We start from the raw sequence: 24,773 nt of genomic DNA on the forward strand, positions 1-24,773 counted from the left end.
CTCTCTCTCTCTCTCTCTCTCTCTCTCCCCTCTCCTCCCTTCCTGCCCACCTGCCCTCCCCTCTGGTCTTTCTATACTCTCTGTCGCTCTCTCCCTCTCTCCTCCCTTCCTTTCTGCAGTTTTAACACAGGATTCGTGCCTAAACAAGGATCGTTTCATTTGCCTTCTTTCTGATCTTCATTAATGGGGCATCGCACGCACGTGTCCGCGGGGACTCCGTGTTTACCGCAGGTCAGGCCAGCGGCTTTCGCCCAGGTCCTGGTACAGCCACAGCTCGCTCGTTGCCCGCTGCTCTGTAATCCCACGGTGTGAGTTTTGCCACAGTTTATCTAGCCATCCTTCCAGAACTGGACACTTGGGGTGCTTCCAGCTTTCAGTGGCTTTCTGTTTACTTTTATGAACACTGCTGCCCGGAGCCTTCGACGGCGGACCTCCCGGGGTACGGGCGCCAGGGTTTCTGCGTGCGTATCCCTGCGGGGGAGCTGCCGGGGCCGAGGGTGTCTGGACTCTTTAATTATCTGAGACAACGTCCCGTTGTGTTCCCGGGTTGTTGAGCTAATGGGCGCTTCTGGTGTTTGAAGCTGCATGGCCGTATCGCCAGTCTCCTTGGTTTTTACCACCGGAAGGGGCATACGTGGGAGCGCATCGCGGTCTCCCCAAATTCCTCGCCTTTCCTTCCACATTTTCTGTTCTGCCACTGACCTGGGGTGGCAGATTAGATTAGATATTTTCTAATATCTAAACAAAAACTGCCAAACTCAGCCCTCAAAACTTGACCCAAAATGGGCCCGGGGCCCCCAGAACCCTAGTGCAGGCTGCCTTGAAAAGCCCCCACCCCTTCCGGCTCCAAAGGCCTTTCCTTCTCTCCTCCTGTCCTGTAGCCATGCACAGCCCTTCCCTGAACACCGTCACACCCCTCAATCCAGAGACATACTGTCCGGAAAATGCGCCAAATCCTAATGGGGCCATCTAAATAGCATCACTTGGGGAAGGATCTATTTATCGCTATGATTTGGGTTTTGCTACATGTTTCCCCTCGCCAACCTAGCCGTCCTCAGCCCCTTCTGCTCTCTTTGTCACTGAGTTCCTGACCCTGCCTGACCAGGCCTGGCGGAGAGGGGATGGAGGAAGGAGGTGAGGAACCCCATCGATGCCAGGGGTGTGCTCAGCCGTGTCTAATGTGCCTGCCCTGCTTCTCCGCCAGTGTCTCTGGAGGCTTCCGCCCCTGCCTCTGCCCTCCCTTCCTTCTGGCTGATCGCTGGGCTACCCCAAACACTCCGGCACAGCCCAGCTGGAAGCAGACGCTGGGCCTCCCCACCCCCAGACTGGCCTTCTCCCTGGACGCTACCCCGGGGCCCCCAAAGGCTTGCGAGCCCTGCCTCTGTTTTGCTGCCACTGCCCGAAGGGAGCCTTTTGTCCCACCTGTCCTTTTACTTTTATTTCCCGCAGTCCTCTGGTCTTGCCATCTCCAGCACGCACGTGGCCTCGTTCCGCTGGGCAGCGCGCAGAGCCCTCTGTCACTGTCTGCAGAGGGAGCTGGCTCCAGGCGCGGGCAAGCCATCTGGGCTGGGGGGGCGCTGAAGGCTCATTTGTCAGGCTGCGAGAGACATCTCCAATCCATTTTCTACTTCCACCTTTGGCTTCACTCCCTGTCCCCACCTCCCTGTCAAATCAAGGAGTCTTCCTCCAAATTCTCTGGATCATGAGGAAATTAGAGCCCTTGAACGTGGGGCTCAAGTTCACTATTCAGGTTCAGGTCTCTGCTCTTTGTGCAGACATTTAAATTCCAACCCAATCGCTCTCCTGAACGCCCAGGAATGCTGAGGCCACGTTAACAGGTGCCCAGGAAATGTTTGTTGAATGAATGAACCGCTTTCCTTCCCTTTCCTGAGAACGTGGGCTCTAAGGAGCTTCTCCCGAACTGCTCCCTGTGGTATAGCTACGTCCTGCACTCTCCTCTCCCATCAACCAGCGTCCATCTCCCTCAGTTGCTCATGTTTCTCACTCTCCCTTCCCGGACTGTTCTCTCCCTAGCTTGGCCTGAGCTCCCAGGACCTCGGAGCCCATGGGCCAGGGGAGGCTGGTTGCTCTGTCGCTGTGTAAGTAAGGATGGGCACCCCTTGGCTGGCATGCCTTCCTCCTGCCCCATTGCTCTGCCTCTAAACCGGCCTAATTGCTCAGTCTAATTTCATAAACGTGCTGAATGGCTGAGTCCGTCGACCCCTCCTCAGCATCCTCAGGGGCAGGGGTGAAAAGCATGCTGGCATCCTCCTGCTCACTGTGCGGCCCCCTGTGGAGGGAGGCAGCGGTGGGGAGGCTGGAACAGAGACTGCTGCACAGCTCAGAGCTGCCTCAATGGAGCCCCAGCCCATTTGGGCCAGGGGGGCAGATGTGGGCCTGTCCCTGGTAGGCTGCCCCTTCCCTGGATCTGCAGGCCCCTGGACTAGCTCCTCCTGGCCCCCAAGCACCCCATTAGCGGCAGACTCGGCATGGCCAGTCTCCCTGCAGATCCTCGGGCATTGCCAGGCTCCTCCCGTCCTCCTCCTGAGAGCGGATCCAGGCCTGGGCAGGAGCCCTGGGGAAGTCCCCCCTGGTCCCCAGCCCCACTTCACTCCCACTCCCCAGGCCACAGAGCTTCTGCAGACCGGTGATGCCTATTATCACACTAATGGGCCTCTGGTTGCCCAGTGTCCCCAAGGCCTCCGGGCAGGTGGCTGGACTGCATCCCACCCGCACCCACTGCTGCGGTTAGGGACTGTGCCTGGGTCCTGCCCATCCGTGGAGATGGGTTTTCGAGACATCTGCTGTGTGTTCTCTCTTCCAGAGCTGCTGGCCTCTCGCCCTTGGCACCCAGCACGGCCCCTTTCCTTTGGTTTCCCCCAAGGTCCTCCAGCACGTGGCATTTATGTGCGGCTGACTTTACTGAGGTTTGAGAGGTAGGGCTGGAGAGGTTGACACGTTGGCCAGTGGCACGCACAAACTGGAAGTCTGCTCTGACTCGACAGAGAGACTGGGTGCTCCTCCCCGGAGCCCCCGTGGCCCATGGCGTCGCAAGGTCCTCCTCCCCACCCTCCTTCCTGGCTCTTGGCTTTCCTCTTTGCTCGCTGCTCTGGAAACTCCAAATTCTTCCACTCGGTTTTGTAGAGCAAGTCATCTCTTTTCCTCTTCCCCCTTCTCTTTCTGGCTCCTTCTGACCACGTCTTGAGATGGGGAGGATGGCAGGGACCTTCACCTTTTACTCTCCAAGCATCACCTTTTGCTCCCCAGACATCACGGCTGAACAAAAGCAGTTGTTTCCCAGAGAGGAATTCTGCATCTGGTTTTTAAAGTAAGTTGCTGCCTTTTTAAAACCTGCACACCCTGATGTTCTGAGTGTACTCGTCATCTACAAGCACGTGACAAGCTCTTACGGGACACCTGGGGGTGCGGGGACGGCCAGGATGTGTCCCTGTCCTCACAGGGCCCCACATGGGGCAGAAGAGTGTGGTGATGCCGTTACAGCAAAGGGGAGGGCGTTTGGCCAGGGTCACAGAGGTGGAAACGTCCAGTGCTGCATGGGTTGATTGGGCCAGGGTCCCTGCAGGACACAACAGCTCACGGAGGTTCTCGCAAAGTCGGAAGAAATTTGTTGAGGGAACACGTAAGGAAAGGGCATTCCAAGGGCACGGGCAAAGGTGCGGTGCCAAGAAAGACCAGAGTGTGTTTGCAGAACTTCAAGTTGTTTGGGGTAACTGGACTGTAGTGGGGTGCGGGGGGAGGCTACCAATGAGGCTGGGGGGATAGTAAGAGGGGTCGGGTCATAGAGGGGCCTTGAAGGTCCAGCAAAAAGCCGGGGTTCCCTTATCCCATTTGTCTTCCAGTCTTATTAGTAAGGTGGGACCCAAGGTATCAGTTGAATGAACCCATTTTACAGATGACAAAACCAAGGCTAGGAAACATAAGTGACTCTGTCTGGGATGCTCAGCAGACACTCCGCTCCAACTGCTCCCAGACAGGCCTCACTTGGTTTTCTTAAGGTTTATTTTAAACGCTAGCCACTTCTTTGACCTTGAGAAATGAACTCTTTGAAGTTCTCTTGGCCTCCTCAGCAGGGCCTCATGTCCCCAGAGAGCACAGTCCCCAGACCTAGACTTGTTCATACCCAGCAGTGCAAAGAGGTGTCCAGACACTCAAGAAACACCACCCCAATGGGAAAAAGAAAGTTCCAGTCCCCAGGGAACATTAGCTGAGCTCGGTGGCCAAAGGGCACTTGTCTAATCTCCACAGAAAAGCCAAGGACAATGGATTAAGAAGCCACGCCCCCTCTGGAATATGAGAGCCACTTCTGCATGCAGCCAGGGGAGAAGAGCTGCCCTGGGAAAGCTCGCCAATGTCCAAGATGCTTAGACCCCGATCTCCCTCACTCGTCCTCACCCTCCAGAATCCTACCACAGCTGTGCAGAGATGGAGGGGGCCCCAGGGGATGCCCCCAGTGTTCACAGAATTGAATGAAGGATCAGCTGCCCTAATGGCCATTGACTTTACTGATCCGGGGCCCGGGACCCCTGTGCGTTCTGACGCTCTTGGAGCACGTGCTGTTTCCTTGAACATACCGTGTGTTCCTGTGTGTGCACGTCACATGGGAGGGAATTGCGGGCAGACCTGTGTAGTATGGTGCACACTCGTCTTATGTCTGTGTGTGTGTGAACGCGTGAGTGTTTGTGTGTGTTACACACCCGTGTATGTGCTCAGTACCTCTAGGTAGCTCCTCTTCGTTGTGCATGACTCTGCCAAGGCCGTCCTGACACCTGTGACTCCGTGCACTGCTGCGTACTGCTCTGCGTGTGCTCACAGGTGCGTGCGTGCGTGCGCTCACAGGTGCGTGCGTGCGTGTGCTCATCCCCCCTGGTCTATGTGGCTCGGAGTTCGTGTGAGTGCTCCACGCACCTGTCTATGTGTGTGCGGTACGTGTGCTTGGGGCGCACGCTCATCTGTGTGTAGATTTCTATGTACGTGTGTGTGTATGGTCTGTGTTCATATGAACGTATGACTCCTTGAAGGTATGGAGCTCTTTGTTTCCTCCAGGCCTCTGCCTGTGTGCTCCATGCCGGAAACCCTTCCTATACTACTTACCTCCCCATCCACCCCAAAGAACAGATTCCCTGCTATTTTTTCTCCCAGTGTTCTATTATTTTCCTTCGATGCACTTAGGTGCATTTGTTACTATATGTTTATTTTTGTGTTAAATTGTCTATTCTTTGTTTCCATGAGGGTATGGAGTGTTTCCTTGAAACCCTGCTATTCCCTGTGCCTTGAATGGCGTCTGGTATATGCAGGTTTTCCAGGAGAATTAAGTGACTGCATGATTCTATGCTGTGTGTGTGTGTGTGTGTGTGTGTGTGCGCTTGCCAGGTACCTCTACGTAGGGGAGCATGTCCTTCTGGATGCCCACGCCAACCTGTGTGCACGAGTCTGTGCGGATAGTAGAGACTCGAACATGTATGTAAGGGTGTCCACATGTATGAGAGATGGCAGGAGACTTCTTTCTTCTGCTCAGCCTGCCCTAGCTGGGATCTTGCTGGCCCCCAACAGGCTCCAGGGAAGGAAAGTCGAGGTCCCTGGAATTGCCTGGGCACGGGACACTGGCTTGAAGACAAGCAGAGCAAACTCCCCCCAGGGGCTGCCCTGGATGCCTGCAGGTCTGAGCGGACACCGACTGCAGACCCCAGGGAGAGGTCTGGGCACGCAGGTGCGGAGCGGATGCCACTGTGATTTTCTCACAGATGCTTGTTCAATATCTTTACTGAGATCTCCTCTGGGCCACGCCTGAGCTGGGCGCTGAGCTGGGGCCCCCGTGTGGTGCTCCCCCGACCCACACCAAGGACTTGCGTCCTCATGGCTGCACCTCTCCGTTTCCCCACGGCTGTTTACCTGCCCTCCCCCACCCCCTCCCGTCCCCCAGTTCCAGGCCTGCCTTGTCCACCCCTGCACGGAGAGCCTGGAGGAACTTGATGAAGACCGGCTAAATAATCGAATGAATAAAGGGATGCCCTGTCCCTCCCCCATATGTACAGAGAAAGAACACCCTTCATACGTCTACAGCCTTGAAGCTTGTAAAGAACCACATCACCCACTCTGCCGGTGCTCCCTCCCCAGTGAGAGGCCCCTCGTGAGTCTCTTTCATCACTTATGAAAGTGGAGAGAGTATACAAACAAAACAAAACTAGGGAGGCGAGGGAGCTAATGGAACAGCACACCACAGCAGGAGAATGCTAGAAAAGTAAGCGCGGTCAGAAGGCCGCAAGGAGACTAAAGTCTGCTAGTAAACGTACTTGGGGAACACAGCTAATGGGGTTTAAAGAAACTGCTAATAGCCCAGCCTGAGCGCCAGCCAAATCCTTTTACCGAAATGGTTGTAGAGCCCTGCCCAGCTCGTGTCTGGAGCCCCAGGAGGGTGGAATTCCATCCGGGACGCTGCCCTGGTCCGTCTGCCGCGGGGAGTGCAGTCTCCCTCCCTCCCGGCAAAACGCAGACGAAGAAGAAGCCAGAGACAAAATGATAAGACCCTGGCAGGCGTCAGGGGCTCAGTTCATGCCAATGTCTTCTTTCCTTACACACAGACTCCACCCCACATAGTTTCCCATGTGTGTTCTTGCAGTCAGGACGTAGCCAACCCAAGTTAATACTCTGAGCTCACATTCATCTGTTTATTGATTACTTACTATGTACCAGACGCTGGCCTGGGCGCTCTACACATGACCTCATTTCATCTACAGAGCAAATCTGTTGTTATTCCCGTTTCATAGATGAGGAAACGGAGTCCTGGGGGGGAAGTAGCCTTAGCTCCAGGTTGCACAAACTAGTAAATGGAAGAAGCTGGTTGAGGGGACCTTTGCCAGAGCCTGAGTTTCTCACCTGTGTGACAATGTACTTCTCACAGCAAGTGTGCTTAGCAACCCACTTCCTCTGAGGCTCAGATTCCCATTCTGAAAAACGAAAGGGCTAGATTAGACTAGGGGTTTCCAGAATTGTTAGCAGCTGAACACTTTTATTCAGACTGAACCCCAAAGTGTGAAATAAATCCAAAGGGAGCTGTCCTGATTGATGAGTCATGGAGCCCAGAGCCTCTCCCCACCTTCCCCAAGGCAGCCCCAGGCGCCTCCGGGACCTCGGAGGACAGACAGTTAAGAATGCTGGAGGGGCTCCTGCATGGCTCAGTTCAGTGAACGTCCGACTCTTGATGTCAGCTCAGGTCCTGATCCCAGCTGCGAGATTGAGCCCGGCCACCGGCTCAAGCGGGGAGTCCGCTTGAAAGTCTCTCTCTCCCTCTCCCTATGCCCTTCTTCCGGTCTCTTTCTAAAATAAATAAATTTTTTTAAAAATGCTGGAATAGATGACCTTTATGGGCCAGATCCTGTCCTAAAGGGTGAGGAGCTTAGGGAAGGCGGCTCTAGAAGCAGGAAGAGAGAAGGTGAGGCCACCATCCCCCCCCACTCCCATTTATAAAAGAGAAATCAACTTAAACACTAAGATCAGAAGAAAAAGGTAGCCCGGAGAGCACTGGAAAGGGCCCACGGGCAGACAGAAGCTCCAAGCCTGGGGGAGTGTGGGCCCTGGAAGCCCAGCACCTGCCCCCCGAGTCCGGGGCTCACCCCCTCTCTCAGCACTGGAAGAGCCTTTGTTTGAAGTCCTGATTTTTGCAGCTTCTTGCTGCAAACTATGCATTAAGTTGCCAGCGAAGATTCAAAATTGTAAAACAATTGTGGTGGCGAAATTATTCACAAATCCATCTAGGACCAGTGCTTCGGGAAGACGGTCAGATTTACATTGAGCACATGGTGACATAATTCAGGCTAAACAGATAAGCTTGTTCTGCTCCTGACAGAAGCAATTCCCAAGACACTGCTGGGGAATGCCAGGCCAATGACACACCCGGCCCGGGGATGGGAAGGCCCATCACCCTACTGAGGGTGTCGCACTGTGACAAGGGGGCAGGTCACGCCCGAAAGGAAGTGTCTTCAAGATACCTGAGCAAGCATAGGAGGCCAGGGGATGTGGCATCCATGTCTTGAGCTGGGAGGCCATATGGGCAGGGATCGGGGTGCCCAGGAGGGGACTGGGGACTGGGGTCTAGCTCTGAAGCCAGCCAGTGAATCAGCTGGCCAGCACGTTAACCGAATCGCATTGGGTGCGCGGAGGAGGCAACGGCGTCCTTCAAATGACAAAACGGGCTCTGCCCCTTTGTGGGGGCTGCATCTATTTGGACTGGATCAAGTTCCAGGTAGCAGGTGTGTCATGATGGTTTTGTCCGCATCTCTCCCCCCAGTGCACTTGAATACTTTCTCTTCTCTTTTTGCCAGTGTAAGTTGCTTTCTATGGCACTTTACCAAGGAGGCAGGTGTTTTTTTATATTCCCCACAACAGTTTTTTCACTCTTATCAAATAAAGCTAGTCATGATAATAGCTAACATTTGTTGAATGCTGTGCTAAGAATTTTATAAACATTATTTCATTTTAACCCTCTAAAGCAGTGATTTTCAAACTTTGGCAGGAATCTAAATCACCGGGCTGGCTTTCTAAATCACAGATGCCCGCTCCCCAGCCCTGGGGTTTCTGAAGCAGGAGGTCCAGGGTGCAGACTGACGATGTGCAATTCTTTCCTTTCTTTTCCTTTTAAAGATTTTACGTATTTATTTGTCAGAGACAGAGAGTGCACAAGCAGGGGGAGCGGCAGGCAGAGGGAGAAGCAGGCTCCCTGCCGAGCAAGGAGCCCTACGCAGGACTCGATCCCAGGACCCCAGGATCATGACCTGATGCTTAACGGGCTGAGCCACCCAGGCGTCCCGAGAATGTGCATTTCTAACCAGTTCCCAGGTGATACTGGTCCTGCTGGTCTGAGGACTACTCTTTGAGAATACGAGTCTAAAAAAAAATAGATACAGAGAAGCTTAAGCAACAGATGTATGCCTGTTCGACAGCCAGATTGCCTGAGTTTAGATCCTAAATCCCTCCACTTCCTGGCTGGGTGACCTTAGGCAAGTTGTTTAACCATTCTGTGCTTCAGTTTCCCCATCTGTAAAATGGGCATAATAACAGCAACTCCTTCATAGGGCTATTACCAAGAGCAAATAAATTAACACATGCAAAGCTCTTAGAAGAGTGCCTGGCACATGGTAACATGTGATAAACGTGAACTAATCCTTCAACCACCTGTGTTTGTACAGGTAGTAAACGGGAGCCATATCCAGCTCTTGCGGCCCTAACCTGGAGCTGTACACTCACTCACTGTGGGTCCGAAGTTCTCTTGATCTCAGAGCTGTGACCATGACAATGGGGAAGCTGGGGCTGGCCTATGGCAGGGGCCTCGGTGCAGGCAGATGCCCCATGACACTGCTGCTTGCTGTGTGAGATGGGAATCCTTTCCCTCTCCGACCCAGAGATCTCTTGAGCTGAGAAAAATAGACCTGCATTCAGGAAGCTTCTGTTCTTGGCAGTGGACTTTTCCACCCCAGCTATGGAGCCGGATCATAAAGGATTCTGAACGCTGAGCAATTAGAGCTTGCACCCGAACATCAAGGCTGCTCAAACTTTTCCGCTGAAGGACCCCTACTACGTAGGAGTGTTGCCCAGAGCCAGGCGGTTTCTCTGAAATCCTGTGTTTTAATCTTAAAAATGCACACGTATTCTGTATTCTACTCCCTAATATTGCCATGTTTATTTGCACATAAAGATAATAACATTTTTTTTCTGAATCTTCTAATAAAACAGGCATCCGGGAGCCATGTATCATGTTTGCCTGGGGCTCCGGGTCCTCCTTGGTACGCGTCTGAACACATCCGGGGGAGGGCTCAGCCGTAGGAGAGGGAGCAAAGGCCCAGGTTCGTGGAGGGCCCAGCCAGGCTGTGTCCTCCCCAGGATGGGTTCCTCAGCCCCAGCTCCTGGGAGGGGTGGGGCAGGTCGCACCCCGGGGCTGCTCTGACCCTCCCATGCAGGGGAGATGCTACCAGCCCCCACTGACTGTGGTTCCTGTTCACAGAGAGATTTTACATCAAGTGCCTTTCATTCAGAATTGGAAGCTTTAATATGTTTTACAGGAAGCCCTTTTATGTGCCAATAAAAAACGAGCGATTATAGCAGACGATGAAAAGCAGCGAGCGCCTCAGAGCCACTGTATGTTTAGAAAGAGTGGGTACATTTCCCCCGAGAATGACACGATCTGGTCCTTTCTCCTTCATTATGGAATCAAGCAGAGAGGAGCTCTTGTTAAAGAAATGCAGAGCTTTTCACCATCACTATACGCACTTGGGCTGGAGTGGGGGGCACAGAACCGACAACCCTCCCTGGCTCTCCTAGTTTAATACCTTCCTTTCTTCCTTGTAGAAGAAGGGATGGACATAAGCCAAGGGCAGTCGCCATGACCACCAGGGGCAATTAACTCCGTCTTTTAATCACTAGTCCTTCTCTGAAGACTCCCAAACCCTCACCATTCCTAGAATCAACACAAGCCAGGATTGAAGGGACCTTGAAAGGCCTTCCCTCTCCCAGTGAGCACAGCCGGAATCTCTCCTGTTCTTAAGAATAGGTGAAGTCCTTGTGCTTTCCCTAGGAGGCCATCATGGGGGCAAAGCCCCTTATGCCCTGTCCGGAGAACAGGAGACAGGGGAGAATCCCGGGGTGTCCTTGTGAATCCGGGGTCATGGTACACCTGTTGCTGCAGTGGTCACCCCCAAATGCTGAGCCGTTCAGGCTGCTAGGTGGCATGGCCACAGCTGGGAACACTGTGTAGGGTTGGAGACCCCCAGCTGCCCTAGAGCGTGTGCCCCCCTCCTCCCCGTGCCCGGTGAGCCTGTCTCGGTGTGAAGTGAAAGGCAAGGCGGACATTAGATGTCATGGGATATAAGCTAAGCTGTTCACCCCAACCTTGAACTCGTAGCGTCTGTGCAGATTCAAGCCCAGGATAGGAGCCCAACAGAGGGAAGTAGACGGCCAGGTGTAGACTTGCTGAACTCTCAGCCTGGCTTTGCCGCTCACGGCCGCATGGCTTCGGCCAGCGGCTCTCAGCTGGGGTGCTTTCACACCCCCCCGCAGGAGACTTTGGCAATGTCTGGAGACATTTTGGACTGTCACAACGGTGGGGGGTGGGGGTGATGCTGGCATCTAGTGGACGGGGGCCGGGGATGCTGCTTACATCCTACAGCCCACAGAACAGCTTCCACGACAGAGAACTGTCGGCCCCAAATATCAATGGTGATGAGGCTGAGAAACCCTGCCTGAGACAGATTATTGGACGTTTCTGTGCCTCAGTTTTCTCATCTCTGAAATGGGACTGGAACTGCAGACCCTCCTTGTAGGGCTGTTGCGAGGATTCAAGGAGCTCATGGAGACAAAGTGCTTAGAACACTGCCTGGCGCCGAATACACCCTGCAAATATGGGCCCCTAATGCCATGATTGTCACGCAGGGCAAGAGGGGGAGGTGGGGCAAGGGGAGGGGGCCCAGAGAGTCTTCAAGAACGGAGGTCCAGGGACAGAAGAGAGGGGAGAAGTCAAAGGTGAGATTGACTTCAGTGCCTCAGAGCTGAGAGTTCAGAGCTGGGGAAGCAGGATGGAAAGGACCTGGGTTGGGGAGAGGGATCCCAAACCCGCTGCTGTGGCGGCTTGCGCTCACCCCCCTCCTTTCCAGCCTGTCCCACAGCCGCCCCCACTTGCTCGCTGACGGCTGCTGTGACACGATGGGCAGAGAATGGGGCCGGAGCAGCCCAAGCTCTGAATTCCGGGGGCACAGGAGTTGCTTTGGGCTCTACCATGGTTTGAGTCTTGCCCCCTGAAATATACGTCCACCTGGCACCTCTGATTGTGACCTGCTTTGGAATGAGGGTCTTTGTAGAAGTGATGAAGGTAATGAGCTCAAGATGAGATCATCATCCTAGATCAGGGTGGCCCCCAAAACCAACAACGAGTGTCCTTCTAAGAGACGGGAAAGGAGGAGACACCAAGAAGCAGGGAAGAGGAGGCGGGGGTTGGGGGAGGAGCTGGGAAGACAAAGCAGAGATTGGAGTGACGCCTCTACAAGCCTTGGTACCCCAAAGATTGCAGGCAGCAACCCATGCTAGGAGAAAGGCATGGAACAGATTTGCCTTCAGCACTTCCGGGAGGAACCAACCCTGCCAACACCTTGATTTTGGACTTTTGGCCTCCAGAACCTCGGGAGAGTAAATTTCTGTTTCTATAAGCCCCCAGGTTTGTGGTCTGTTGTTACAGCAGCCCCAGGAAATGAATACAGTGCCCCAAACAGAAAGACCTCAAGACCAAGAGCACCGTCAGGCCAGGCAGCTGGTGGGGCCCGGGGCGGGGGGGGAGGCTCCAAGGCTGGCCCTGGCCCAGGGTCACCTTTCAGGGCCTGGGACAAGACTCTCAGCGTCTTGACCTCAGATAACTGCCCCCGTAACAGGGACCTTTTCTTCCCCAGATCCTATAACTCTCCACACTTGGCAAGACCTAAGTCTCCGGACCGGTTAACAAGGCCACTGAACGGTCAGGTTAAGGCAGCGTCAACAACCAACTGCGTGGGAAGAAAAGAAGGGAGGAAAAAAAAAAAAAAGAAACACAACTGAAGCTTTATTAATTGTCCGAGCTATTTAGCAGTAGGAGTTGAAAGGAAAGTAGTTAGCTGTGGAAGGGAGAAATGGAAAACTCTGGTCTTTCATTAATCTCGCTGCCCTCCATGTCAAACGCCCATTGTCAGGGTAGGCACAAAGGCTGCCACAGTTTTCGGCAGAAATGCTAAGGGCCGAGCAAATGGGAACACGCGGGCCCAGGAGAGGACGGTTCAATATGGAAAGTGTTTTCTCTGCAGCCAGAGGTGCCCATTTCTAGTCCTTTTCAATTTGTACACTTTTCTCCAATGACTCCTTGAGGGTAATTACAGTTCTTTTCACAAATGAAGTATGGAAGATACGAGAGAGCGGCTGGGCTGTCGATAGCCCTGCAGGAACCCGCGGTCTGTCTCCAGGAGACGCAGAAAGCATCGATACTCCTTCCTGTGGGACTTGGAGCGTGAAAGGGAGGCTGGGGTGGACCGGCCTTCCCCTCCGAAGGGCCGGCTGGCTGGCGAGAGAAGGTTCAGAACCCCAGGAGGCATCGGCTGGAAGAAGTTGCTCCCCCGCCCCCCACCCCACTCCCCAAGCAAGTGTTTGAAGACCCAAGGGCTTGCGTTTTTTTGTATTTTCCTTCCTGGGATGGATGATGCAAGGTCCTGGCCACAGTCAGTAGGAGGAGCCCTGGTGGCCCAGGAGCCTGCATTTCCACCCGTGGAAGAGAGGACAAGAAGGCCCCTGCTTGCAGACAGGTGGTGACTGCGGAAACCACGGAGACGGGATCAGACAGACCTCCTCGGGCTGGACCAACAGGCTGAGGTTTACAAGATGAAGTGTCGCCAAGCATAAATGTGCAATTTGCCCTTGGGTCCCAAACCCAACTGCGGGCTTATAGCAGCACTCGCCATGGAACTCCGAGGCTGTGAGCTGACCGGAAGCTCAGCACCAGGCAGCTCTCTGCCGTGGGGGCCAGTAACAGCAGCGCACTTGGTGAGGGCGCTCTCCAAGCCAGCACCATACTCCGTGCTTTCTGGCCAAGTCCCATCTGATCCTCACAATGGCCCTATGAGACACACTGTATTATCCCTAGTTTGTAGACCAGGAAACTAATGCTGAGAGCTGGTCAGCAAGTTTCCCAAGGAACCCAGAAAGCGGTGGAAGCAAGGTTGGAAATACACCCAAGCTGGCTGGAAAGCCCATTGCTCAGGCTGCTCCGAGCTGCCAAAAAGACTATTTAAACTTGGCCTATTCCAAGGGAGGTGGCCATCTGTCCTGCTCTGCTTGGGGCTACAGCACATTGGGATGAGACGTTCAGACCTCATGAAAGGAAAAGCATATGCAACACTCCCTCTGACTGTCCCTGCAGATCCCCACTCCCACCGTGCCCGGCCCTTGGCCTTCTTGCAACCCCTATGTCTAATCTGTCCTCAGTGTCCCATCCATCAGCTCCTCCCAGAATCCCAGCATTGCTTCCTTCGCTGTCTTTCTGAGATGCTGCCACCATCATATTGATCCCATTCTTCCAATGTCCTCAACATCCTTGTCCTTTTTCCCATCTCATCCAGCAAAATGCCAAGTCTGGTTTAATCTGGTGACTCTTGTTTTTCTGCTTAGGGACTTGGAAAAGGTACTATAGACTAGGGACACGACCAGCTCACTGTCTCTTCCAGGGCTGGACCTCTGGCTCTGCTGGCAATGACCTTCCACACATCAGCTTCGTCTACAGCCCTCACTCCAGGCTTTTCAGTCCTCATGCCCTCTGGACAACCCCCCTCACCCCCATGCCACACCCCTCGCTCTCAGCCTATGACCTTACCTCCGTGGGAGAGAAAAAGACCAATTGGCAGGGGAGGGAAGTACTCTGCCAACTTATTGACCCAATCTTCTTTTTTTAACAGCTTAATGAGGTATGATTTATATACCATAACATTCACCTGCCGACGTGCACAATCTAATGATTTTTAACATATTGACGGAATTGTGCGATCATCGCCCATTCTAGTCTTAGACCATTTCCATTACCTGAAAAAGAAATCCTGTGCCCACTTTCAGTCACGCTTCATCCCTACCCCCAGCCCTAGGCAACCACGAATCTACTTGCTGTCTCTATTGACTTGCGTTTTCTGGACATTTCATGTAAGTGAAATTATGTAATATGTAATCTTTTGTATCTGAGCATAATGCTTTTCAGGCTCGTTCGTGGGGTAGCCTGCAACAGAAGTTGGTTCCATTTTATTGCAAATGGTGTTCCATCCCGTGATAAAACACATTTTGTTGATCTGTTCACCAGGTGATGGACATTTGAATTGTTTCTACTTTCTGGCTACTATGAATAATGCTGCTATGAACATTTGCATACACGTCTTTTGAACATATGTTTTTATTTCTTTTGGGTAGATACCTGGGAACTTAGCCCTAATCTTACAAGCTAATTTGGATCCTTCTCTCATTCTTCTCCAGTATCAGTGACTGAGGTGTTTCTCCTCCAATTACGGAAGAGTTTTCTAGCTATGCTCTGTGTAGTCTGCTTGCTTGAAGCCTGAGGGGTCTTGCTCTGTCTGTCACCCCTTCTCTCTCACCACCAGCATTCTCCTCCATAAAATGAGGATAATAGTCAGATCTACCTCATAGTGTTTGTGAAGATTAAATGAGTTAGGTGGATAAACTCTAAGGTCCCCCAAGATCCTCCCCTCCTGCTGTTTGGGCCATCATGAGATGCCCTTGCAGAGGTAGAGGCAGGACCTCTGACTTGCTCCTAACCAATGGCATATGGCAAGGGTGATGGGATGTCATTCCCATAATTATGTCACGTTATATAAGACTCTGTATTAGAAGACTTGAGATACGGACTTTCTTTGCTGGCTTGATGAAGTAAGCAACCACACTGGGGAACCCTGGGCATCCTCCAGGGACTGCAGGTGGCCTCTAGCGCCTCAGGGGAGTCTCTAGCCAACAGCCAGAAAGAATCCATGGCCCCCTGTGCTACAACCACAAGAAAATTAATTATACTAACAATCTGAGTGAGCTTAGAAGTGAATTCTGCCCCAGTTGAGCCTCCAGATGAGAATACAACCCAGCTGACACCTGGATTGTAGGTGGTGAGACCCAGAGCAAAGGACCCAACTATGTCATGTCAGGATTCCTGACCCACAGAAATTATGAGATGATAAATACATGTTCTTTTAAGCAGCTGAATTTATGGCAATTTGTTCCACAGTAACAAAAAAGAAATACACACATAAAGAGCTTAGAAGATAACCTGGCACTGCCAGTAGCCTATGAGTGTTAGCGGATGCTCATAGTGGTACCAGGTCAGTAATTTCCCCCTAGGTTATAAACAAGCAAAGCCCATCTCAAACAATCAACAGAAACAAGTGAGCCTTTATTTTCCATCCCTGACAAATTCCTTCCAAGAGTTTTCTGTATTCATTTCTTGCCCTTCTATTCACTCTCATTTTGCTGCAATTTAATTTCCCTGCTTTCTCTACTCCACTGAAGCTGTTCTCCTCAAGGTCACCAATAATCTCCTAGTTACTAAATCTGATAAATGATTTGTGTCCTTTCTGTACCTGACTTCTCTGTGGCCTTTGACGTTGCTGACCAAAGGGGCTTAGAGCTTTGTCCCAAGGAGACATTGATTGCATTTAAACCTCTTTGGGAAGACTCAAGAGTGATTATATCCTGGCATGCTGGCTCCTGGAAACAGTCATTCATTCATTCATTCATTCATTCATTCATTCATTCATTCATCCTTTTACTCCCTTGGACACGTGTGGGTATTGCAGATGTAGCACTAAAGCACTCAATGATAGGGGCACAGTCCCCACTCTCAATGAAGATTGCACTTGAGGCATGGGGCACTGATTAAAATAGGTCAAGAAATAGACAAACTGTAAGATTTCATGTGTGTGAGTATCATGATGACAATGAAGCAGGATGAAGTGGCAGAGCATCCCACAAAGAGAACCTGGATCAGACCAGGTAGTCAGAGAAAGCTTCTGTAGAGAGGGTGACATTTGAGCTGGGGTCTAAATGAAAATAAGGAGCCAACCATGGGGAGATAGAGGGAAGAGCACTCTAGGCCAGGGGAACAGTTAATACACAGGCTCTGAAGTGGGAAACAACTCAGGGTGTCTAAAGAACAGAAAGAAGCCCAGTGTGCCTGTAGCAGAGCTGCGTGAGCAGCTGAGTGCTGGGAGACGAGCTCAGAGACATCAGTAGGCTCAGACCACACTGGGCCCAGCAGTGGGGAGTCTGGATTTTCATCAAAGTGGAACAGTGATTGAATAGAGCTTTAAAGCAGGGGAGTCAATGATGTGGTCTTTGTTTTACGAAGGTTGCTACATGGAGAATAGATTATAGGGAAGCAAGGGCCAAAGCAGAAGGACTAGGTGAATGGTTGCTGCAGTGGTGTGGGGGGAGAAGTCATGGTGGTCTTGACTAGAGTGGTGTAGATTGTTTCCCAGGGGACAGATTCCAGAATTCTGTGATTTGCATACAGGTAATTTCCTGGGGCCTGCGCTCAGGGATGACACTTGTGGGGGAGTGAGGAGAGCAAGGTTGGTCACAGGGAGAAATCAAACTGTGAAGAAGTTACAGCGGAGCCCTCGGCCCAGGACAAGGGGATGTCCCCTGAGCTGGGAGAAGCGCCCCCCCCCCNCCCCCCCCCCCCCCCCCCCCGCCGCAGGGGTGTCCTGAATGGAGGCCAGATGGCCAGGCTTTCAGACCTTAGAATCAACCAGTCCCTGGAAGGTGGGGTGTGGGCCTGGTGAAGGAACATAGCCTCAGGCAAGAGAGTTCTCTTCAGCTGAGAGGAATTCCTGGAGAAGGACTCGGCCGCTGGAGGAATGAGTGCCTGGGCATGTTATATCATCTGCTACAGATGGTGGCTACAGAAATGTGGAGAATCGGACAGAAGCAGAGTATCGTTTCTGGTTAGAACCAGTACAACTCATATTTGGCCTCATTGTAGGACAGAGCATGGGAGGAATCTAAGGTGGCTCCCACGTGTCTGGTTTGAGAACTGGAAAGACGGTGGTCCTATTCCTGAGATGGGGCACAGATTTTTGTGAGGAAATTACGAGTTCAGCTTCTGCCATGCGCCATCCCAGAGGCCTGACGGACATCCATGGAGTGCTGTCAATTATGTGGTGTAACAGGTTGAGTATGAGGCTCAGTGGCGGTCAAGGCTGAGGACATAGTTTGGGGAACTAGTGGTCATCCAACAAGTAGAGCCTGAGTAGCTCGCAAAGACACTGAGGAGAGGCCCACGAAGTGGGAAGGAATCAAGAAGCGTGGGTATCCCAGAAGCCAACAGAGGAGCTGTTTTAAGGAAGAGGGAGGAGTCTTCAGGATCAAGTGCTCATAAGGAAGAACTTGCATTTGGCAGGATGGGGATCACAGGTAATCTTGACAAGAGGAGCTTTGGTGGACTGGTGGGAATGGAAGACCACTTAGAAAAGCTCAAGGGCAGAATCAGAGGTGGAGGAATGATTATAGTGATTGTAGTTAATTATTAATTTGACATGTCTTGCTCTGCAGAGAATCAGGGAAATAGGACAATACCTGGAGGGAGATGTCTGGTCAGTTAGAGGGGTTTTCAAAAGATAGGTTATTCCAAAACACGTACATCTGCAGATGAGGATGATTTTGCAGAGGGACAGGAGGGAATAGAAGGAGCAAAGTCTTTGAGAAGGTGAGCTGGTGTGAGTCCAGGGCATAAATGGAGGATTTGGACATAAACACAAGAATCCTTCATCCATGTTATTAAAGGGAAGACACCAACTGTAGCTTTAGACACGAGTATCTGTACATTAGTAGATTTGGTGGTGGGGGCAGAGGATGAGGGAATTTCATTCTATCGATGAAGGATGAGGCCAAGTGAGTAGAAGAAAGGGCACGTGGGGGATTTGATGAGCAGCTGAGGATGGATATCCAAATTCCAACTTCTCAGTCTCCACTGGAAAAGGCTGGACCCAGGACATGGCAACTTATGGGCAGATCTGTGTGAGCACTGGAAGTCTGCTTGGTGAACAGACTCAGAGCAAAGACGCCTGGTGGAACGAAGGGACTAGAGGCCACCACAGCCTTCTGCATCCGTCTATCTTGTCCTTGAGATGGTCTTGCATTGGGACCAGAAAACTCAAAGTCTTATGGCTTGAACCCTCTGTACCTGTCTTTAGAAACAGAATCTCCTGAGACTGAAGGTCAAAGTCTCCTCTCTTCTAGACAACTCTGGGATGGGCACTGCCTATCTTTTTTCTGGGCACTCTCCCTTTCTTCTGTTCTGTGACCAACTTCCTTCTGGCCAACACATTCTTACTTAATATTTCCTAGACATACAAAATTGGCCACAGTCCATTTCCCGCACTATTTTTCAGTTTTAGATGACCCAGCATATCTCTCCATTAGTCCACAGGTTCAAACTGACTCTCAGTGGCTTATCTATTTCCCTCATTTCCCAGTTCCCCAGTGCTACTCTCATACACTCTCTACTTGCCAGCACTCTCCTTTCTCCTCGTGTCCCTCTTGTCCCATCCTCCTCCTCCCTTTCTCATCCTCTCCAAGGTCTTCCGTCCCCTGAGGCACTGGCCTAGCTGGGGTCCCACCTTCATGACTCCTTTCTTCTGACCTTGACACACTCTTCCCCAAGTTCTCCAGCTTCCACTGATGACCCGATGAATTCCAAATTGTTATCGTCTTCCTAGAGCCCTCTCCTGAGCTATCAACCGGCCTCCATTGAATGTCTCTCATAAGTCAAGGTCCCTTCCAAGACGAAGCTCTTCCTGACCACCCCTCCCCCTTCAGAATTTTATTCCCTACACAGATTTCAATCTTAGCATCTTGTAATACTAACTTTTAAAATAGACTTTATTTTTAGAGCAGTTTTGAGTTCACTGCTAAATTAAGCAAAAAGTACTGATAGTTTTCCATATATCCACAGCCCCACACATGCACACCCTCCTTCTATCAACCTCCCCCACCAGAATGGTGCGTTGGTTACAACTGGTGAACTTCATTGACAAGTCGTTATCACGCCAAGTCAAAAGTTCACATTAGAGTTCACTGTCGGTGTTGCACATTCTAAGGGTTTTGACAAATGTATAGGGACATTTATCCATCATTATAGTATCATACACAGTAGTTTCACTGCCTAAAAGTTCTGTGCTCTGCCTACTCATCCCATCCTTCCCCCTAACTCCTGGCAACCACTGATCTTCTTACTGTCTCCACAGTTTTGCCTGGTCCAGAATATCAGATAGTTGGAATCATACAGTGTGTAGACTTTGCAGATTGGCTTCTCGCACTTGGTAATACACATTAAAGCTTCCTCTGTGTCTCCTCATGGCTTGATAGCTCCCTTCTTTTCAGCAGTGAGTGATATTCCTTTGCATGAATGTACCACAGGTTATCCATTCACCTACTAAAGAAAATCCTGTAATACGTTTTTTTTTTTTTTACACTGGACAATTTATACTATGTCTCCCTCCACTAGATAATAAGCCCATCAAGAACAGGGTGACCAAATTTTCATAACCTTAGCACTTACCAGAGTGGCTGGTACATAGGTGATCCTCAGTAAAAGCTTGTTAAAAGTCAATAAACACTATGCCATTGGGATCTACAACTCCATATGTATAAAGCCAAGGGCAATCTCTCTTCCTTCTCATCACCCTCAGAATGATCCAGATACTTTTCTTTTTTTTTTTTTTTTAAGATTTTATTTATTTATGTGACAGAGAGACAGCCAGCGAGAGAGGGAACACAAGCAGGGGGAGTGGGAGAGGAAGAAGCAGGCTCCCAGCGGAGGAGCCCGATGTGGGACTCGATCCCGGAACTCCGGGATCACGCCCTGAGCCGAAGGCAGACGCCCAACGACTGAGCTACCCAGGCGCCCCGATCCAGATACTTTTCTTAGACTTTCTGTTTCATAGAATCCACCTGGGACAAAAATCTGAAGATACCGATCTCTTCTCCTTCACCTCCCATGCCCAACCACTCCCCAACTTCTATTGACTTGACCCTTGAATGCCTCTCCCATTACCCTTGTCTGCCACACTCTTTAGCCCTACTCATGTTCAGACCCTGTTCATTCCTCACCAACAGCCTCCCACTTTACCTCAGCCCTTCAGGCACTTTTCACACTGGCCACCTGAGTGGTCTTCCTAAAATAGCCCCTCTCCTACTTAAAATTCTGCAATGAGCCCTCATGCCTTTGGGATTACAATGGAACCCCATACGAAGACATTTCAAAGCTACTCATGATCCAGCCCCTGAGACAGCATATGTGAAGCTCTCAGCACAGCACCTGGAACAGGAAAAGCACAATAAATGTTCTCATTATTACCATTTTTACTAGATAGCCTGGAGATGAAAAGAGTTTGGGAGGACAAGAGAATTGTCATCAAGTGTCTGATGACCAGGCTTATGAAATATGTATCAGACCCTTCTGTTTTGTCCCAAGAAATGGAATTGGACAGACTGAGGGAGGCTGCAGAGAGGCAAGTTTCATTTAGATTGAAAGGTGACCTTTCTAAGAGCCGGAAGCATCCAGCCGGAAGGACGTGAACACCGCTGTGCCAGAGGAGTGTGGTGGGGCACTCACGTGGTTTTGAATCCTGGAGGACCCATTCACTGGATTCCCAAAGACCAGGGGGTTCAGGCACAGGGGCAGGGGCAGTATGGCCCGCTTGACCTTATGGGTACCTCCAACCCATGGTCTCTGTGAGATGGTGGCGGGAACCCTACCACTGTCAGTGCTACAAGTACCGTTCCCGCCCCTCCACCTGCTATCACAAAGCCCTGCTTCTCCTACCCTGCCCAAACCCTTCATTGCCATTGCATTGCTCCTTCTCTCCAGCCTGGGCTGTTTTGCTAGCCCACCGATGGCTCTCCAAACCCATCTGATCTCCCGGGGAGCCATCCCCCACCACCCCTACAAAGTGATCTTCTCAAGGCAACAGTTGAAACTCTTCCATTCCTCTCCTCAAAAATTGCAAGACCCTCGGCCCCCTCCCTATAAATCCCAGATGCCTAAGCCTATTTTTTCTGGCTGCAGGACCTCTGGGGTCAGATGCACTCAAGTTTGAATCCTGGCCCTGCCACTTACCATTTCACTGACCTTGGGCAAGTCACTCGTCCTTTGAGGGCCTCAGTTTCCTTATCTGTAAATTGGGCACACTCATGCTGACCTTGAAGGATAGGGATGAGGCTAAAATGAGAGTCGTGCAGTCTCTAGCAGAGCACTGAACTCCCTTGGCCTCAGGACACCGTGGCTCTGGTGTGTGTTCCCACCACCACCCCTGCCCCTGCCCCTGCCCCAGCCCGATCACTGTCACCTGTCCACCATACACATCAGAGCACTGAACATCTGTCAAGGCTGCTATCCCAGGCTTGGTCACTCCTCACCTGCTTTGGCACATTTTAAATCACAGCTCACCATTTCAGGGACAGCTGAAGCCCCATTTCTCCCGTGAGCCTTTCTCCTGCAGGTCTCCCTCAGAGGGAACCCCCCCCCACATGTGCATTCCCACAGCATTTTGTTCATGTCCCCCTCAGAGCACCTGCCCTGATAAGTTTGTTCCTGGGTCTGGTCCCCTTTGGATCAGAAGCTCCTTGAGGTCAGGTCATTGTCTGGCCCTTGCTGCCGCCCCATCCGCTCCACGGATGGGAGGGGACGTTCAACGGGAAGTAAATAGCTTGGAACCTAAGGGTTCTCCGTAAATGTTAGTTAAATAAGTGGATGGATGGAAAAGAAAAGCAGTCCACAAACCCACACTCTTACCCAGCAGCCTTCACTGAGGGTTGGTGGTCTTTGGGAAAAGACAGCTGCCTTTTACTATGAGGGTTACTTCTCTGCAGGAAGACCCCATCTCCAGAATCCCCCCAAGGAGCTCCTTTCCCTACATCTTCCACTCCAAAGCTTCTTCTCAGTGAAAACTTCCAGAGACAGGAAAAAGGAACCTCTGGTTGGTCCTTCTCTGGCCAGGAGCCTCTGCCCTGTGGATGGAAAGCTCCCCGTGACTGCCTTGGCTTCTCTAGAGCAGGACAGCCCCCTGCGCCCCAGGTCTTAGAGCAGGGGGCAGTGTGAGCAGCCCCCTTGGACCAAAAGCTAGAGCTGGGATGCCTCACAGGCTGCTGAGAAGATGGATGGTAGAAATGCAGACACCAAGGGGGCAGCCATTATGGCAGGAGGATGGGGTCGGGGGAACGAGGAGGGTGGCGTCGGGGGGACGAGGAGGGTGGCACAACTCAGCCTCGCCCAGCCAAGCCTGAAACAACCCAGCTGAGAACCAGAGCTCAGGCCACAGCCCTGGTCCATCCAAGAGAATGGTGCCCAGATCTCAGAGCCAAGCCAGGCCCATACACACCTCCATACTTGGACTAGCTCCAGCCCCCGGTTCAGGCGAGCCCCAGGCCTCCTGGGCCCCACAGTCCGGGTGGACCAGGCTGTTGTTTATTCATAACTAGCCCCGGGGGTGGGACTCTGAAGCCCTCCCCACCCCTACTCCCACTTTCATTTTAATGAAACGAAGCCACCCCACGGCCCCCACCCCCAAACCTTCCTAAGGTAAGAGTGAAATTGATTTTCCCTTTTAACTCCAAAGCAAGATAAACACATGGCACCCTTAGGGGCGGAGGGGAAGCACTTAAAATAGCACATCTCTGGGAGCAGCCTGCTGCCTGCAGAGTTTGTCAGAGACAAGGGCTGAATGCAAATCTCAGAGGCGGCAGCTGGGGCCCCGCCTGCCCCCGGGGAGCAGGTGAGAAGCGGCACCTTCCTTCGCCCTTCTGCACCCTCCTCTTCCCATCAAGAGCTTCAGCGGGGAGCGGCCACTGACCTTTGTTCTCACGGACAGCTCTGGAAAGATTTCCCTTAGCTCATCCCCACGTACGCCCACAGCCCTGTGGCGATGGGTGCTTCTCTCCCCTCTTCTGCCCTTCCTTACTGACCATCCTGGGTGACCCAGCAGTTCCCCGGTGGTTGGAGGTCTGATCCTGAGTCCCTCATCCCCCTCGGGTGCTCCCTGCAGGGAATGAAGGATCAACATCACGCCCTAAGCCTCGTCTTCTCCTGTCTGACCCCCAGGACCCCCCGTCCCTCCTTGGAGACGCCCATCCCAGAGTGGAGATTCTTCCTTCCCCCTGCCCCCCCCCATCTAGGTTGCTGTCGGAGGAACGATGCAAGTCTCCAGGAAAGATGAAGAGGAGGAGGAGGGCGTGCTGGGGTGGAGGGAAACGACAGTCACTGAACACGTGCCAGACGGAGTATCCAGACTTGGTTCCAGCCTCTCATCTACTAACAACCGCTCTGTGGTTTAGGGACCCCATCACCCCCACTCTACAGGTGGGAAAACTTGCCCGGGATCACAAAACTGGTGAGTTGCTCATAATCACTAACCACACTCTCCCAAAGAAAAATCGTCTCGGTTTTTCCGACGTGTAGGTTTGGAAAATCATAGTCTCTGCATAAAATGGAGACATCTGCCGTGTCTGACTACAGAGCCTCAAAAAAGCACCCCAGGAGAGCTGGGACCCTGAGGACAGCGATGCCTTTCCAGGGAGCCGGGTGGGGCCACCCACCCTCTCCAACAGCTGTGCCTGAGGCCGCCCCCCGGGGCCCACCCTCGAGGGGCTCCCTCTCTCACTTGCCAAGTCCGGGACCCCAGCCGTGGCAGCTGAGGCGTGGCTCGGCCACCAGGGCTGCCCCCCTGAGCGCAGTCCCACAAACGCTCACCTTGGGAGCCCCGTGGGACTGTCCCAATTGTACACGCGAGAGAAGAGTGTGCAGCCACTTGACGCGAAGCCGCCGCTCTGTATTTATCGACGTGGAAAGATGTCCACAACATATTGTCGAGAGGAGAAAGGGTTTTACACAACAGCCCGCGGAGTCTGCTCTCGTTCATCTGAAACCGTGTACGTCTGTGTCTGTAATCAAACAGAAGTGCCCGAGAATGCTCATCCTGACGGTACCAGGGGTTGTTTCTGGGAGCAGGATTTGGGGGGATTTTTTCCTTTCTTCTTGGTTTCTTTCTGTAATTGATTCTTATAACAATGAGCACGTATCCTATTTTATAAAACAACAACAAACAACTTAAAAATGCTTGCCAAAAACTCACAATGCCATTTAACCAGTTTTATAATGTAAGACAGGGGCTGAAGGCGTGTCCGCCTTCCTCCTCTCTCTCCCTTCCCCACCC

This window comes from Ailuropoda melanoleuca, chromosome 2 (genome assembly GCF_002007445.2).
Source record: "Ailuropoda melanoleuca isolate Jingjing chromosome 2, ASM200744v2, whole genome shotgun sequence".
NCBI classification, from domain to species: domain Eukaryota; kingdom Metazoa; phylum Chordata; class Mammalia; order Carnivora; family Ursidae; genus Ailuropoda; species Ailuropoda melanoleuca.